The sequence below is a fragment of the Tenrec ecaudatus genome, chromosome 2 (assembly GCF_050624435.1).
Source record: "Tenrec ecaudatus isolate mTenEca1 chromosome 2, mTenEca1.hap1, whole genome shotgun sequence".
Classification (NCBI taxonomy): Eukaryota; Metazoa; Chordata; class Mammalia; order Afrosoricida; family Tenrecidae; genus Tenrec; species Tenrec ecaudatus.
The window spans coordinates 189697282-189714669 of record NC_134531.1 but is presented as its reverse complement, the minus strand read 5'-3'; positions in this window follow the sequence as shown (position 1 = coordinate 189714669).

The window sequence follows — 17388 nt, the reverse complement described above, 5'->3', positions numbered from 1 at the left end:
CCTCCTGGCTCAGTTTTCAGGCAGACACTATAAAAGACTCTAAGGGGAAGCTAGCCCAGGAGAGGTATGCACACCTTAGAAAAATCAGCCACTGGAGACCAAAGATAGCATTTACCTGAGGACAAGGGTCAGAGGGTTTAGGAACGAAAGAGGGATGGAAACCGGAAAGACATGTAGGAAGTGGAATAAATAAAGTGACCTTACATTGAGGGGCTTGCAATCAATGAGATGAAACAGAATGCGTATAAACTGTTGATTTTCTAAGTAAACCTTCATCCAATTCACAACAAGAAGTTAAAATAAAAGCAAGAGAAAAAATGTTGACTTACCTCATAAAACATCATCTTGTTAATATACTAAATAGCTCTTTTGAAAAAGAAATCTAAAACAGGCAAAGGCATAGGAAAAGGAAGGCAGAGGTCCTTAAGCATAAGAAACTATGTTCAATGCCACGCATAAGAAATGCAGATGATAAAAAAAAAAGAAATGCAGATGAGAATTATATTGAAAGAGCATTTTTCATCTCTCAGATGGGCTGGAATCAAGAGTGATGATAACACATTGTTTGCAAGGACAGGGAAATAGTCGCTCTTAAATGTTGTTAATGGAAGTGAAAAATGTCTAACTGCTGTGAAAAGGCGTTCCACGGTACCGAACAAGACGACATACATTTACCCGCTGACCCAGAAACTCTGCCTCTAGAGCTCTGTCTTGGAGATGCACTCCCATGAAAAAGAAAGCACAGTCACGGTCCCGTTATTTCCAAGAGAGAAAATGAATTGGGAACAATTGATCTTTGCGTTAGGGTGAGGGTGGTTGAATCAACTATGGTCTGTTTACACAGTAAAATCAACAACCACAGCCATAGGTCAGGGAAGAGACATCTCAGTATAGATTTGGGGTGACTTCCTTCTAAATTTTGTAAAGCAATAATGTGAGGCATTGAACACTGGCTATGCTATGCTACCTTTTGTGGAAATAAAACATAACAATAACAAGCGTTTGTACATAAAGGAATCCCGGGAGGATAAAGATGGTGTTTGTTCTAAATGCTGACAAAATAGGAGGATCACGGACAGAAGAGATTCTCTAAGTGAAACCTCTTATATGTTTTTGAAAAATGAATTTTTTGTTGTGTTTGAGAATGCACACAAGAGAGTGTAGCCCATTTCAACAATTTGCACATGCACAACTCAGTGACAGTGACTACATTCTTCAAATGTACAATTATTCTCACCTGGCTGTCCTGACGGGCTCCTCTGGACATCCCCTAAACTCACCGTCCCTAAACTCCCTCTCTAATCTTTCTAGTTTCTGCTCTTAGATTGACCCCACATACTAATTCATCAGAGGTCATAATATTCCAGGCAGGCATTTATTAGTTAAGCTAAGCTATTGCTTGATTTTAAGTTAAGTTCAGAGGATTTTTTAACAGGATTTCAACTTTTGAACTATGCAAAAATGTTTTTTCCTATTTAGAATATATTGTGGTGAACTCCACAAAATACGATGTTTGCCATTTCAGCAATTTCTAGGTGTACAATTCAGTGACGCTAGATGCATTCACCACATTGAGCAGCCACCACACTGCACTTGCCGATGTTTTCATCACACCAAATAGAAACTCCGCGTCCTGGGTCAGCACCCCCACTGCCAGCTAGCTGCCCCTGGCACCATGAATACATGGGCACCTCTATGCATTTGCCTATTTTGGATCTTTCATGTCTGTGGGACGATGCAGTATTTGTTCTTTTGTGTTTGAATTATTTCACTCAGCTTAATGTTTTCAGGCTTTATCCTTGCTGTCCTAAGCATCAGATTTCCTTTTATCTGCCATTTCATTATAATTCCATTTATAACTGAACAGGCACTTCACTAAAGAAGAAATTCAAACAGCTAAGAAGCACATGAAGCATGCTCAAGGGCATTAATGATTTGGGAAAATGCACATCAAAACCACCATTAGCTATCAATGGTCTTAGGCTGGGCTCTCAAGGAAATGACTCACACATTTGGGAAGGCTGGCATGTCCAAAATCTAGGGTCAGACATCAAGCTGGAGGCTTCTCCTGACTCACAGAGCAGCAGGGTTTGATCTGCCAATGATCAGTAGAGTAAAAACAGCAGGTGCTGCTTTAAGGCTTAAGCAGGTTAACAATCAAAGATTAACCATGAAGATTGGCAGGCAGTAAACAAGCTACTGTCAACTACAAGGAACTGGAGGTCAGATAATGATGAGCCAAGTGCAGGATCCAGTGCAAACAGCCAGAGAGCTTTGCCAGACTATCTATATATACCGGAAGCAGGCCACACCCACCAAGAAAGCAGATTTTCAACTGATTGGCTGCTGACAGTAGATATCATCATGGAAGTGGTTGCATTTGATCAGATCTCCTCAGGGGAGATAACTACATCGTAACTGCCAAACCACTAAGAATTATTGTCCCCCCCTCAAGTTGACATACAATTCTAACCATTGCACTACTTCACCCCACTGCTGCTGTTGTTGGGTGCCATCGAGCCCATTCCAGTCCATAGCAGCTTGATGCACAGCAGAATGAAACACTGCCTTGCCCGGCACCATCCTCACAACTGTTTGTGTGCCTGAGTCCGTTGTTGCAGCTACTGTACAAACCCGTCTTGCTGAAGGCCTTCTTTTCTGTTGCCCCTCTACTTTACCAAGCAGTGTTTCCTTGCACCTAACAACAATAGCACGTTTTTTAAAAGAATAGACTATAATTCGTCTCGTGGATGAAGGGGAAAAAATTACCAAACAATGCCAGGTAATAACTGCATGACAGGTTGTAAAGTTAGAAAACTGCAAATTTCCACCCTTAATATGATAATGGCTTGGCCAATGGCAGGTCGTGAAGAAGGAGAAGACTCTCAGGTGGCTGCAGCAAGCACAGCACGTACTGAGAAGATGGCGTAGGATCTGGCAGCGTTTAGTTCCGAGGAACATAGTGTCTTTGGGAGTCAGAACCCACTTAGCGGCATCTAATGACCAATGGACAATGTGCTGACATGTGGACAGAGACTCAGAACTGTTCCCCTGCATTCACTGAGCAAAGGCAGCTGCCAGGGAGTGGGGCTCAGGGACGGGAGGGACTGCCGAGGGAGAGAGAGGGTCTTCTTTATACTTTCTGTCCACGGTTCTCTAACATGATCTCCATGAGAGTGTAAGGCTTCTACAATGACAGATTATTTTTAAATACATCAGAAACATCTTTGTGAATTTCTACCCCCCTCCCCCCGCCCCAGGCCAGCTCAGCTGCTCAGTTTTCTCTAAACAAGGGAGTCACTCTGGCGTTTATTATTGTACTTATCCTACTTCAATATAATGATTGACTGTTTATAGCTCTCACTATCCGCCTCCCACCAAAGCACAGTTTAATTCTTCGTGGTATTTTTCCCCCTTCAGTTTCCTGCTTAGCCTATAGCAGGGTTTAATAAGTGCACAAAAGCCCATTGCTCTCAGCGTGACCTTGACTCCCTCTAATGCTCCGTGGCAGCACTGACTGCTCCATAGGGTTTCCGACACTGCAACCCTTTTCCTAAAACAGATGGTCTTCTTCCTCCCTCGGAGCAGTTGGTGGGTTTGAACTGCAAACCTTTCAGTTAGTAGTCCAGTGCTTAACTCGGTGGGCCACCAGGAACCCGAGTACCTGCATAGCAGATGTGCATGCGAGTGTATGTAGAGTAGGACTTGTTTAACTTCAGCGGCAAAAAGACACATCAAGACCAGCCCACGGCTGAGTCCTAGGAGGTGGAAATCAGGCCCAGCTCCACTCTGCAATGTATCTACCAACGCTGGCACCAGCCTCTACCACTCTCTACTTCTCTTCTGGGTTTGATAACCCATTGCAATCACCCCAAGGAACTCATGGAACATGCTTATAGTTATGTGGTTTATTAAGAAAACAGCAGGTTCAACTCAGGGTCAAGAGCAAGAAGCAGATAGGCAAAGTCATGTCTGCTCTTCACTGTAGGACAGCGCTCAGTCCCTGAGGAGAGCCCCTCTTCTGGCCCCATGCAGGTCTGTCACCACTGACTCAGAACTGGCCCAGTCTGCGCCTCTCGCTGTCTTTACTGTTCCCGCTCTTTCAGGAAGACCCTTTATCCCTCACGGCTGCTTCTTCTTTCTCCTTTCGCTTCCCTCAACTGCTTTTCCTGCTGCGTTCAGTCTCAGAAATCTCTGCGGAATTGGCTGTGTATAGACACAGTTCCTGGACAATTTCAAGGCCAGACCTCTTGCAAAAGGGGCCTCAAACTCACCGGTCCTCTCGCGGTGGATCATAGACACTCCATTTCCATAGACACCTGCATACACCTCACTCACATCGTCTATTGACACATCCCCAAGCACAAGGTACCCTGCAGCTCAGACCAAATAAAAAGGATTGAACCAAATCGCTTACAACGTACCCCAAAAATGCCAACTGCGGGGACAAAAATAACAAACCCTCCACCATATAAAAATAGCGCACAGGCAACTCCTCAGGAATTAGCAGAAGAATCTCTCCGGCTATTTTGCTAAAGGCCCAAGGCAAAAGGCCACATAAGGACATTCATTTCTCCACAGTCACCGTTCAATAAATGCTTGCTGACCCGAAGCACTGATGATCAAATCCAGCTCATTCTTGACACTCTGCCTCCACTGGCTAAATACTATATAATGAAAGAGACTTAGTTTTATACATTTTATTGTGTATTTATGGAGGAAATTGTGTAATTTCTCTGTCTTGGTTTTCTCCTCTAAAGGGGGACACCCAGAGTGCTCTTTGGAATACTTGAGGAAAAGCATGTGTTAAATAACGACTTGCTTGATAAATACATGCATGACTCATATTTTGTGAAGAGATGAATAAATGAATCAATGTTGGGAAAAAAGAACTAGAAGAAAGGAAGTAGGAAAGGTCTGAAGAATGTAAAAAAAAAGTTGGATAGATGGATGGATGGGTGGATATTTGGAACGTGGGATGGATGGATGGGTGAATGGATGATAGATGGATGGATAAATGGTTGGAGGGTGGATGGATCATGGATGCTTGCAAGGTGGGGTGGAGAGATGGGTAGTTGGTGGAATGGAAGATGAGATGGATGGGTGGGTGGACGGATGAGCAGTCAGGCTAGGTCTAATTTATTACTAGGCTTAGGTAAGGTACAGTTGGATCAACAGTCATATAAAGCTGGACAATTTACTATTCAGAATATGAGCTTATCTCCGTCTTTCTTTTGCTCCTGGATTAAAACATATGGATTCTGAAAGTATGATTGGGATAGACACCCTACTATTCTGATTTTTTGCCCAAGTCCTGTTGCAATGGAGGGATCCGTTTGTTACCAAAGCTTTGGTCTCCTTGAATTTATAGGCAGCTGTTATGTTCCAAAGTCAGGGAAGATGCTGGAGCCTTTACTCGCTAATGTGGGAAATGCTATTAGATCAGATTTAGAAGCGAGTGATGTGAAGGACAGGAGGACAATAAAGATGAAAATGAAAACTGCCCCTCCCTACAAATGATACGTACATTAGCCTTTCTTGTAGGGTGGGGAAAGTGGAGAAGATCTGTTAGGGATTTCTCTGGGACAGGAGACTTGAGTACAAATCTTAACCCTGCCGCTTACGAATTGAGTAAATTAGACTTCTCCACCCCCCTACCCCACCCCACTGAGTCTCAGTATAACATTTAGAAAGTCGAGAAGAAATGGTCTCCAAGTTGACTTCCAGCCCCTCACTTTCAAGGTCACAATGCCAGACACGGTTGTCTCCAGCGCCGGCTAGCTTTGTGAGTTCCTCCTGAGCATGTCTGAGTTCCTCCATCTGGCCTGCTTGTCTTAATTGTGGCCTCTCTGCCTGCTTTGCAAGGTCGCAGTGAGCATCGGTGAGATAGTGGATGTGAAAGTGCTTGCAAATGGCTCTGCTTGTGCTGAGAATGTGAGCCCTGGATAAATAACCCCAGGCCAGCCCTTGTAGATTTGATGTGGAGACACAGAGAGGGAGTATCAGAGAGAAAAGCACACCTTCAGAAAGTACTCTTTTTTCTATCACATACCACACACCAACATCCTAAGCCACTAACAGAGTGTGTTCTGAGCAGTGTGGGCTAAGGCAGTCATTTCTCCCAGGTCCACAAGCTCAGCTGGGCTATGGGAACCTCAAGTGAACTCTCCAGTCTGCACCTCTGATTCTGGTGCTCAGGCAGAGGGGAAGTATATAACTTGGTTTGAACACCCATCCTGGGACCTCATGCAATTGATTCATCTCTGAAGATTCGGTTTCCTCATCTGACACATGGAAGAAATAAAAATTTCCTGATTGGGTTGCTGCAATAATCATCTGGATACAGGGATGGGAGCCTCCATGTATGTGTGTGAATCATGGAATGGGAATGGGAATGAGGATGGAAGGCCCTTTCCTAAGTTGACATTTGAGAATTCTCTGGAGAAATGACAGCATCGGTTGGGCTAATGAAGCTGGAACCGAAGGTGTGTGTCTCTGTGCCTTGGTGCACAACTGTTTGCACCTGTGTGTATGTGTGTATGTCCACAGGCATATGGCTCTGATATGTATTTAGTGGAGCTTTCCGACTGGGTGAAAGATCTTTCAAAAGTGAAACTGCCCCACTCCGAAGATGTGGGGAAGGTTGAGCAGACTTCAGGTGTCTCTGAGTGGTGTCAGCAGATAGCGTGCTCGACTACTAACCCAAAGTTGGAAGGTCTGAATTTACCCGAGAGACCTCGGGAGAAAAGTCTGGTGATGTGCTTCTGAGAAAACAGCCATTGGACATCCTGTAAAGGATGGTTCTGCTTTGACATACATGGGTCACCTGGAGTCAGGGTTGACTCAAGGGCAGCTGGTTTGTATAACAAAGTACTTTATGATTTTCTTTTTCTTTTTTTTTAAACGTTTTATTAGGGGCTCATACAACTCTTATCACAGTCCATACATATACATACATCAATTGTATAAAGCACATCTGTACATTCTTTGCCCTAATCATTTTCTTTTCTTTCTTTTTTTACATTTTATTAGGGACTCATACAACTCTTATCACAATCCATACATATACATACATCAATTGTATAAAGCACATCCATACATTCCCCGCCCCAATCATTCTCAAAGCATTTGCTCTCCACTTAAGCCCTTTGCATCAGGTCCTCTTTTTTTGTTCCCCTCCCTCCCCGCTCCCCCCTCCCTCATGTGCCCTTTGTAATTTATATATCGTTATTTTGTCATATCTTGCTCTATCCGGAGTCTCCCTTCCCCCCCCTTCTCTGTCGTCCCTCTCCCAGGGAGGAGGTCACATGTGGATCCCTGTAATCAGTTCCCCCTTTCCAACCCACTTACCCTACGCTCTCCCAGCATCGCCCCTCACACCCCTGGTCCTGAAGGTATCATCCACCCTGGATTCCCTGTACCTCCAGCCCTCATATGTACTAGTGTACAACCTCTGCCCTATCCAGCCCTGCAAGGTAGAATTCGGATCATGGTAGTTGGGGGGAGGAAGCATCCAGGATCTGGGGGAAAGCTGTGCTCTTCGTCGGTACTACCTTGCACCCTGACTGACCCATCTCCTCTCCTAAGCCCCTCTATGAGGGGATCTCCAGTGGCCGACACTTGGGCCTTGGGTCTCCACTCTGCACTTCCCCCTTCATTCAATGTGGTATATATATAAATATATACATACATATATACATATATATACACTTACACACACACACATATTCTTTTTTTTTGCATGATGCCTTATACCTGGTCCCTTTGGCACCTCGTGATCGCACAGGCTGGTGTGCTTCTTCCATGTGGGCTTTCTTGCTTCTGAGCTAGATGGCCGCTTGTTTATCTTCAAGCCTTTAAGACCCCAGACACTTTAGGATTTTCAACAGAAAAGTCAAAATTGATAAGATGTTTCATATCAATGTTGGGATTGCCTGTCAGAAAGCACCTCAGAGCTCAGAGTATGTGATATGCCTCCTTAAAATCTGTGCCTTGGTTACCTTAACTGGCTCACTCTGGTCTTGGCTGTATGCCTTTAGTTACCTTGGTCAGGCAGCCCGTGGGAAGGGAGAAGAAGGGACGTTTGGGAGCAGGAAGACTTTGCACCTGGCCCCACCACTTCCAAGTGGTGAAATTCTAGCCAAGTCATCCTTGGTCTCTGATCTGCCTTATCTCTAAAATGAGGTAGGAGTTCTTTATCTTTGCTTTTGTTATTGGGGGACAATTCTGACTCCTACTGATGCTCTCTCTCTAAACAAAGCAGAACTGCCCCCCGTGAGCTTCCCAAAGGCGTAACGAAAACAAAGTACTCTCCATGGACCAATGCATCCCATCATGAGGAAATGGTGCCAGGCCACATCCAAGCCCCCCTGGCTCTCTAGATTGATTGCCACGAGGCATGCCAACCTTCTTAACCCTATTTGGATGCCAACCAGCCTACCGTGGCCCTCGACTTCCCCTGCACTCTTCTTTTCTGCTCAACTCATCTCAGCTCACTGTCAGGGAGTTGCCCCCCCCCCACCTCCGAGTGACCCTGTGGGACAAATGGAACTGCCCAGGTGGGTTTCTGAGATTGTCCATCATGGTGGCGACGAAAAGTCTCATCTTTCTTTATGGAGTGGCTGGTGGTTTCCCAACACAGACCCTGTGGTTAGCAGTCCCATGTGTTCTCCACTCTGCCACCAAAGCGCGTGACCTTTCTACATTTGGGGTAACACACCTGAGCTTCCAGCCTTTACACTTGTCATGATTCATAATTAGTACCCACCCACAGACACATCTTTTGAAAGATGTTCTCTGAACTAATTGCGCTTTTAAAGTTAAATCTGTGTGACATTAACCACGAAACACGGGAAGAAAGAAGATAATGGCATTTGCTTGAACTCCACCTAAGGCAGATAAACAACTTCAAAACTCGACTTCCAGACTCACCACCATGGAATTAATTCCGACTCACAGTGACTTGTTTATCCACATCATCTTGGTTGGCCCAGTCACTCAGAAATGAGCCTATTTATAACGGGCTGTGAAATTTGCTAAAGAGCTACCCCTAAGGACAGCCCACGGGATAATCAACTGTGCAGATCCCACTTGAATCTGTGCCTCATGACTATCCTGGACACTTTTGAGCACGGAGGTGCGTCTTCCAACTGAGGCTGCAAGTTCCACCAAGGAGCCGACTGCTTAACCCCGGGGTCTTATTGTCCATCCCAACACTGTTTGTGGACTTGAAGACAATGGGCTTGTGTTTCGGACAAGGCCAGCAGCTCCCACTCTTTCCACAACAATTGGGATAGACTGGGATACATGTTGGCTAAAGCCCATAAAGAACAGAAGGGAAGGAGCTTTTGATGGCACGGCCTAATTTCTGCTCAAGAGCAGAAACAACAGCGTCACCAATGGCTAACAACTCTGGGTGCTGCCGTCCACGTGCTTCATATGGGAGCTCTCATTCAATGCTCACGGCAACACGATGCTATAGGCGTTTTCATTCTCCTGTTTTCCAACCATGAAACCAATGCTCCAAGAGGTGACGTCATTTAATTAAATCAGAGATTTAGTCAAACTTTATTTTTTCTGTCACTGGGCAGTAGCAAATATAATAGGTTTTGCAGGTCATGGTGTCTCTACTGCAACCACTCGGCTTTGCTGTTGTGATGCAAAGGTAGCAGTGCTGCCGTTGTTCCTTGTCACCGAGGCGATGCTGGATGCGTGACAATCTGTGCGTACTGCACTGTCTCCTCCTATGACCTCCAGAAGCCTATCGATAGGGAGCAAGTGCCTATTGCAAGCCCTGCAATTGTGCCCTTGCCCTAATATCTGACAGTTACCTTTTCGATAACGTTAACATGCTATCTGCTCTGAACCGCGAGTCCGTAACCTTTTTTGTTAACACATTATGACACAGCATGGAAACTACACAGCATGGAAACCACCTGCTTTCACAGATGAAAGTTGGTCTATGATGGGCTCAAAGTTTTCGTTTTCTCTCTCTCTCGAGTTTCTTCTCTTTCTACACTCAGCAGAGAAAGACCTCCCAGTCTACCTTGACCCGTGAAAGTTCGCAAATACATTATTAGGTTTAATTTGTTGAATCATCTCTGGTGTATCCATGCAACACCCAGACACCATTCAGCACCCTGGAGAGCACCTGATGGCTTCTCTGCTCACTTTGTACCACCGATAATGCTATTTCATACTTAACACTGGAAAGGACTTAGTCACCTGGCTTCTGACTATGCTAACCTTTGCGACTCACCAGAAGAGGGTCTTCTCTATACTTAGAAGCTTAACATGTCTATTGTTGCTATTCGCTTAAAAAAAGCACATAATCATCTTGATGGTTTGACTCTTTCCATATTGTAGTTTTTGTTCTTCTTTCTTAACGTGTTCTAGGGTGACATCGTCTTTTTGAATTTGTTCAAATGATGCATTCAATTAGGAAAAGCACAGCATTAAATTTATGCCATCTCTCGGAACACAGAGCACTTTGGGATTCTGTATCTTAGCAGTTAACCAGTGCTGAACCCATTCGCGGAATTTTCTAAAGGAATAGCTCCCAGACATTTCCTGCCCACCCCCACCCCCAGCCAGCATTTGCTCCTTTAAAGATCATTGTTTCTCTTTTCCTAGTTTATGGTGATTTGGCATGTTTTACAGACTTGCTTCATAGGCTTTCGGGGTGTGAATTCAATCATCACCAAAAATGGTTATCGGCTTCTCTGTGGCATTTAAATTTCCATGGATGGGTTAGCTTTCAATGATAGGTTCGTGATGGCTAGTGAATTTCCGGTTGAATTTGCTGGAGACAAGTATACAAAGAGGTGTGAAACATTTGCTTCTGCCATCAGGTCCCACTTCAAGTGTGTGGTCTGAAGACATTTCTAGATTATTTGTAAGTGTGGAGGCGCTCTGGTGGTGGAGTGGTTACATGTTGGGCCGCTCACTACAAGGTCAGCAGTTTGAACCCACCACTCACTCCTCGGGAAAAGATGGGCCTTTCTGTTCCCGTAAGAGTTGCAGTCTTGGAAACTCACTGGGACAGTTCTACCCTGCCCTAGAGCGCTCCCATGACTTGGCATCAACTCAGTGGCAGTGAGTTTGAGGGGACTGTTTGTTTGTTTGTTTGTTTTGTAAGTGTGTGCCAGAGAATGGCTACTCTACCTCACACTTTATTTTGTGCTATTTCTCACTGATTTTCATAAGTTCTACCTGCAGCATCTTGACACTCCCTCACACATCTAGGCCTGGCCTTCCCTCTGCTACCTGTTGAACACACTGATAGCACAGAGGCAAAGAGAGCAGTGCACTGCAGTGCCTACGGCCAGGCTTGAAGTCGTAATTGTGGGAAGGGAACACTTCGAATTCAGCCTTCCTCCTTTCCCTGTGACCCGCAAGTGTAACCACGTGCTCGGCGGCAGATGTGTTGGCCTTCCTTCTTAGACGGGATGAGAATGTAGGCTGACTCCACTTTCTGGGGCATCTTGGCCCCAAATGCATTTCAGAGCAGATGGTGGCTGTCATGGCTAGGTTCTCCCGAGAAGCGAAGCAACAGAAGTGTCTGTAGGCATGTTTATGGAAATGCTTCTATCAAGGAAATGGCTCATGGTTGCAGAAGGAAAGTTCCAGGACTGTGGGTCAGACGTCAGGGTAGAGGCTTCTCCTTATTCAAGTAGCTTCAGAGGCTGATGAGCCTAAGACTAGGTCAGATGTTAGGCTTCTGACTGCAGAGGCAAAGGAATCCATGGTGTTCCGGTAAGATGGCCGCCTGATGACGACTCCTAGGATTGTCAGGCAATGCTAGAGGCCACTAGTTCAAGTTCAAAGAATCGAAGGAAAGCGGATGAGCCCCACACAGTATCTAGATCCAACAAAAAGCAAGCAAGTCTTTTCATAGTGTCTACTTACATGGACAGCAAGTTACACCCCCGAGGAAGCTTCTTTTCAATGGATTGGCCCCTCACAGCATATCTCTAGGGAAAGGAGATTACTTTATGTTTCATTTCATCTTAGGGGCTTACTAAGTGTTAACTGCCAAATCCTTGAGAATCCTGGCCCTGACAAGTCGACACAAACCCTATCACAGTGACCTATGCGCCTAGCGCCCCTTCTTGCCTTGAACACATGCTCACATTCCCAGAAACTGCTTAGGGAAGCATGTATGTTAAACGGCACGTATCCAACCTCACGTCTATTCCTTGTGCAGCAGGAACAGGTTTCTTCTCCTGCCTCAGCAGAGGGTGCATGCTGACCATGTTCCCGCATCAGCTGCAGCCTGGGACTTGCTGGTTACAGAGAAACCAACACTTCCAATGGAAACTAACCTTGCTATGCAAGTAGAGCTTTGTTCTAGCTAATGCCTTTGTGTGAATTGTGTCTTTCTCGAAGACCCGAGGCCCACTCTTTCTTAAGACGAGCAGTGTCCCACTGCATGCTATCCTCCACGTGGGGAGACTCCTCCACTGGAGATGGTAACAGATCTTCCTTCACATCAATCCTGACTTTGCCTCTGACTAGCTGTGCAATCCAGGGCAGGTCACTCACCTTTCTGTGCCTCAGTTTCCCCATCTGTAAAATGGCGCTAATACTATCTGCCTCACAAGGTTGTGAGATCTAAATAAGCTAGTACGGATCAGGTTCTTCGGAGCAGAGTTAGCGTATGGCAAACAGTGTTAAATATCAGCTTCTCTTATGATTGACTTGGAACCTTCATCTTGACCTTTATCACCTGCCCACCCATCTAGGGTCTGTCAATTCTGCACTCCCTTGCTTGGTCCCAGAGGGCTTGGGAAGAGTGGTCTTGCCTTCTCTGGACTCTCATGCCAATCTGTATAGAATTCTACTGTGGCAACTTTTACACTGTGCTAGAGTGGATTCTGAACTGGGTCAGGGTGGATTGAGTGTATGTCATCTTCCTTGGTCCTCGGTTAGCTTCTTAGGCTCTGTGTTACATGGCCTTGCGTGTGGGTAAGAGTGCCCATGTCTTTCCTGAAATGGTTACCTCCTCCAGGATGGGGCAAGAAACCACCCTGGGGTGGCGGGACAGTGATTAACAAGAATGCTAGCTTGATCCGGTCATTTTATTGTCCTACGAGGGGGAAAGACGACTTGTGCATACTTTGTTGTTATTGTTGTTAATAGTTACATAATCTGTTGTCATTTTGAGACTTAAGAGTGAAGGGGTGGAGTTTAGCCTGTCAATCAGGTCGCAGATTGATGATCTCATTTGGAGGCGCTAAGGAGATAAATAGCTCACTAGGGTCAGGACACTGGTACACTCCCTGAAGGACATTCCTGTTGAGAAGACACATGAAACTACACTAGAGCCCTGGAGCTAAAGGAGCCATGTTGAGACCTCTGCCAGCACTGAGATGCTTCCGCTGCCACTGGATCCACACTACTTTCCACCCACTGGCCTGTGATCATCCTGCACTTGGTGTCATTGCATATGCTGCGTGAGTTTGAGGAGGAATTCGCAGATTGGTATCTGACATATGGGCTAACATTGGATTTATGGACTTAACTTGGACTGGGCTGGGATGTTTTCTTAATGTACAATTGCTCTTTGATATAAAGTTCTCTGTTATATACATGAGTCTCCCTAGATTTGTTTTGCTACTCGACCAAGACAACACAGTAGTGACTATTGTTACATGATTTTGAGTTGACGTTGAGTCACAGGAATGCTATGGGACAGAGAGGAACTGTCCCGTAAGGTTTCCTAGGATGAAATCTTTCCAGGAACAGATGGCCAAGTCTTGCTTTCATGAAGCTCCTGGGTGGGTTTGAGCTCCAATCTTTTGGGTAGCAGTCAAAAACCTTGCAGTTGTTATTTGTGCAAGCAGAAAGTTTAAATTATGTAATTAACAACCACATCCCTGTTCTTCCTTGCATAGTTATTTTAAACATCCGTGATAAAGGCACCACAATCCCTGGATCTAAATCCACTAGCTGCTTCTCAGAGGTTCAGAATGAAGTTCCAAATCATTACCAGAGTCTGTTAATTAAGTGAGACTTTGCCAGAGTAAATTTATCACAGAGCCCCATTCTCTTTTCCATCTATTTGTAGAGCTGTTTTAAGGCTCTAGAAAAAACAGTACCTGTACCCTGGGTCTCTCAGATTCCCCCAGCCTACTGGAAAGACCAGGAGCCTTGGAATCAGGCCAGCCTGGTGCGTTCATTTCCCGTGGCTGCTTTAACAATGGTCTGGAGACTGGGTAGCAGAAACCACAGGAATGAATTATCTTGCCATTGTGGAGAGTAGAACTCTGAAACCCAGGTGCCAGCAGGGTCTTGCTCCCATGGAAGGCTCCAAGGGAAAGGCTTACTTGTCAGTTTCAGGGGGGCTATCAATGCTTCCTGACTTGTGAGTTCTTACCAGTCTCTGCCTCTGTGGTTACATGTCCTTCTCCTCTTCAGTATTTCTTTACAAGAAAACTTGTCATTGAACTTAATTTCCACCTTAATGATCTCATCTTGAGATCCTTAATTAATTGCAAGAACAAATACCTCAACCCCCCACCCCAAATAAAGTTACATTGACAAGTTCTAGAAGTTAGGCCATCTGCATAACTTTTAGCATCCAGTTTTTGGCCTATCACACCTAAGTTCAAATATCCATGGATCACACTTTCCCAAGTTAAGTTCCTTATGGCCATGACCTCCTTTCCTCCAACCGTACTGAGTAATGGTTAAGATCATGCACTTGAATCCCCCCGGTTTCCATTTGGTCAGTGGGCATCGTGATGGGCCTAACACCAAGGGTTTCTGAGAGGATTAAGTCGAGTGAAGTATGTTAGCGTCTTAGCACTGTGCCTGGAATACGGTGCAGGCTCAATAAAAGCCAGTATTGATGACAATATGGTATTTCCAATACCAGCAGGGTCACCCAGGGTGGACACGTTTCAGAGGGGCTTCAAGAGTAAGATGGACTAGGAATACAGGCCTGGTTTCCATTTTCAAAACTTAGCCAAGGTAGAATCCTGTGGATTACAACAGAACAAGGTCCAACTTCCTTGCTTTGTACACGTCATCAGGTGGGATTACTCACCGGGGAAACACATCAGATGTGATGGAGTAGAAGGCCAGTACCGGTGGGTGGAGGAGGCCCTTGGTGAGATGGACTGACCTAATACTTCACTCTGTTGTACATAACGCGGCCATGAGTTAGAGTTGACTTGACTTGATGATCTCTCTCTCTCTCCTCACATGCCTACCTATCTAGGTGTCATTCCTCTCTGTGTAACGGGCTCATGAATACCCATTTCTAGGGAAGGAGTTATATAAAAACACCAAAACAGCTCGTGGCACACACAGGTCCTCTGTTCCCTTCCCCTCTATCCTTTCCTGTTTTCTCCCCATTTAACAGCATGGAATCTCATAGACCCATGAGCACAGTTTACATCTGCTGCACACGGTGGATGGTCATTCATCTATGGGACTTTCTAAGCACTCGAAGCAATTTTACATGATATAGGAGTCAGGACATGGTGAGGTTATTGATATTTTGAGATTTTGAATGCACATCAAGATGGGTGCTAGACTGAAGTTCTTTGTTAAGGAAATTAAAAAGGTGTGTATGAGTTGGGAAAACTGTGTGGAATTTGACTTGGGGGGTTTCTACATGAGCACCCCTATTATCTGATGATTTAATTCATATTTCGCCAGACCCCATGCCAGTCATGGAAATCATCTAATACTGAGAGACACTAACTAAGGAAGTAAGAAGCCCCAAAATGGAATCTTGAAAGCCCTCTGATTAAAGAATCATTTTATTCGAACTCCAATTCTGCTCCATTTTATTCAACAAACTGCTCGTCAGCATGAGCCACTTGCTGAAGGAGGATGGTCCCAACTTGCTCAAGCTTAATCTCTTCTCATTGCACCTGGCCGAGGGCTGAGGTCCTCTGGGGTCCTTATGTCATAGGCATCCTGAGTGCTGGGTGTGCAGGACTCATCTGACTTCTGTTTGGGAATTTCTGGATGTGTGGAAGGTGGCTGTCTGAGTGCAACTTGCTGCCTTTCTCTGTGACCTACACACGATGTCTGTGCTCAGCTCCAGATGTGTTGGCCTGAACCCTTTGGTGGGATGCGAATGTGAACAGACTCCCTCTCTGGGGCATCTTGACCCATGACAGCCCACAGCACCTGATGAGCTACCAGCACATCTCTCCCCTCTTGTTCTCTGCCCATGCCATCTTTCTCAGGCACTGCTTAACTAAACATACATGTTAGATGGCACTTGGCCAGCTCCACTTCTATGTCTGTCCCCCTAGAGGAGGGGACGATGTCTTTCTCCTGTTAGTAAGGGGAGTGAGTGCCTGTGGACCATTTTCCAAAGTTGGCTGCAGCGATGGGGAACCAATATCCACTATGGCCAGCTGCCCTTTCTGCATCTCTTCTCTACATGCGTAAAGTGTAATTCTACCTACGCCTGTGTAAAAGTTGCTGTATCTTTCTCAGAGATCCTGGAATCTGCGAATGATGGAGAGGCTTACTGTCCTCCATGTGGCTGAACTCCTCCCCTAGAAGTGGTAACAGGTGGCACTCATCCTGTGGGCTCATCCAATGGGAGGGCGGGTGATCCTGACTAGTTGAGCACTTACCCTGTGTTGCCCTCACGTAGTACCTTTGACACCTTCCCAGGTTCCATCTCTCTCATCAGGAACATCTCATCTGCTGAGGCTTGTGTCTCCCCTAGCACTAGCCTGCAAGCCACTGAACCCAGAAAATGCCCAATAAGTGTTCAATGTTCATGGAATCAATTCACTCACTCCCATCTTTTTTGCTTGGAAGAGCAGCTAGTAGTCCCGGCATGTATTGCTTAGGTGCCTGCTGGCTCCCTGCCTGTGCCAGCATAGGGGATCCAGAAATAAAGTGGAGATCACCGAGAAGGATGTGCCTGTCACTGTAGCCGACACTTGGCATCCATTCTCCCCTGTAATATTCCCCAGAGCAGTATGCTTGTCCCCTCTAGAGCTTGGAGGTTAACTAGCTTGCCCAAGTTTATCCTCTGAGCTGATAGCACAGTTCAGTTTGGGGAGGGATACACAGTTCCTGCCACATAGTAGAAATTCAAGACAAGACATGACAGTTGTTATTGAATGATCATTATTATTAGATGGACAACAGGATTTGAAGTCAGGCAGACGAGTTTTTTAACTCTGCTTCTATCACTGACGAGGGGGCCTTGTGGTGTGGTGGGTTGTGTTAGGCTTCTAACCACAAGATCAGTAGTTCAAGCTGCTCCAATGAGGAACGATGAGGCTTTCTGCTCCTGTGAAGATTGACAGCCCCATAAACACAATGTGTAGCTCTACTCTGTCCTATTGGGTCCCTATGCGTCAGAATTGAATACAGGGCAATAAGCTTGATTTTTCAGTTTGATCA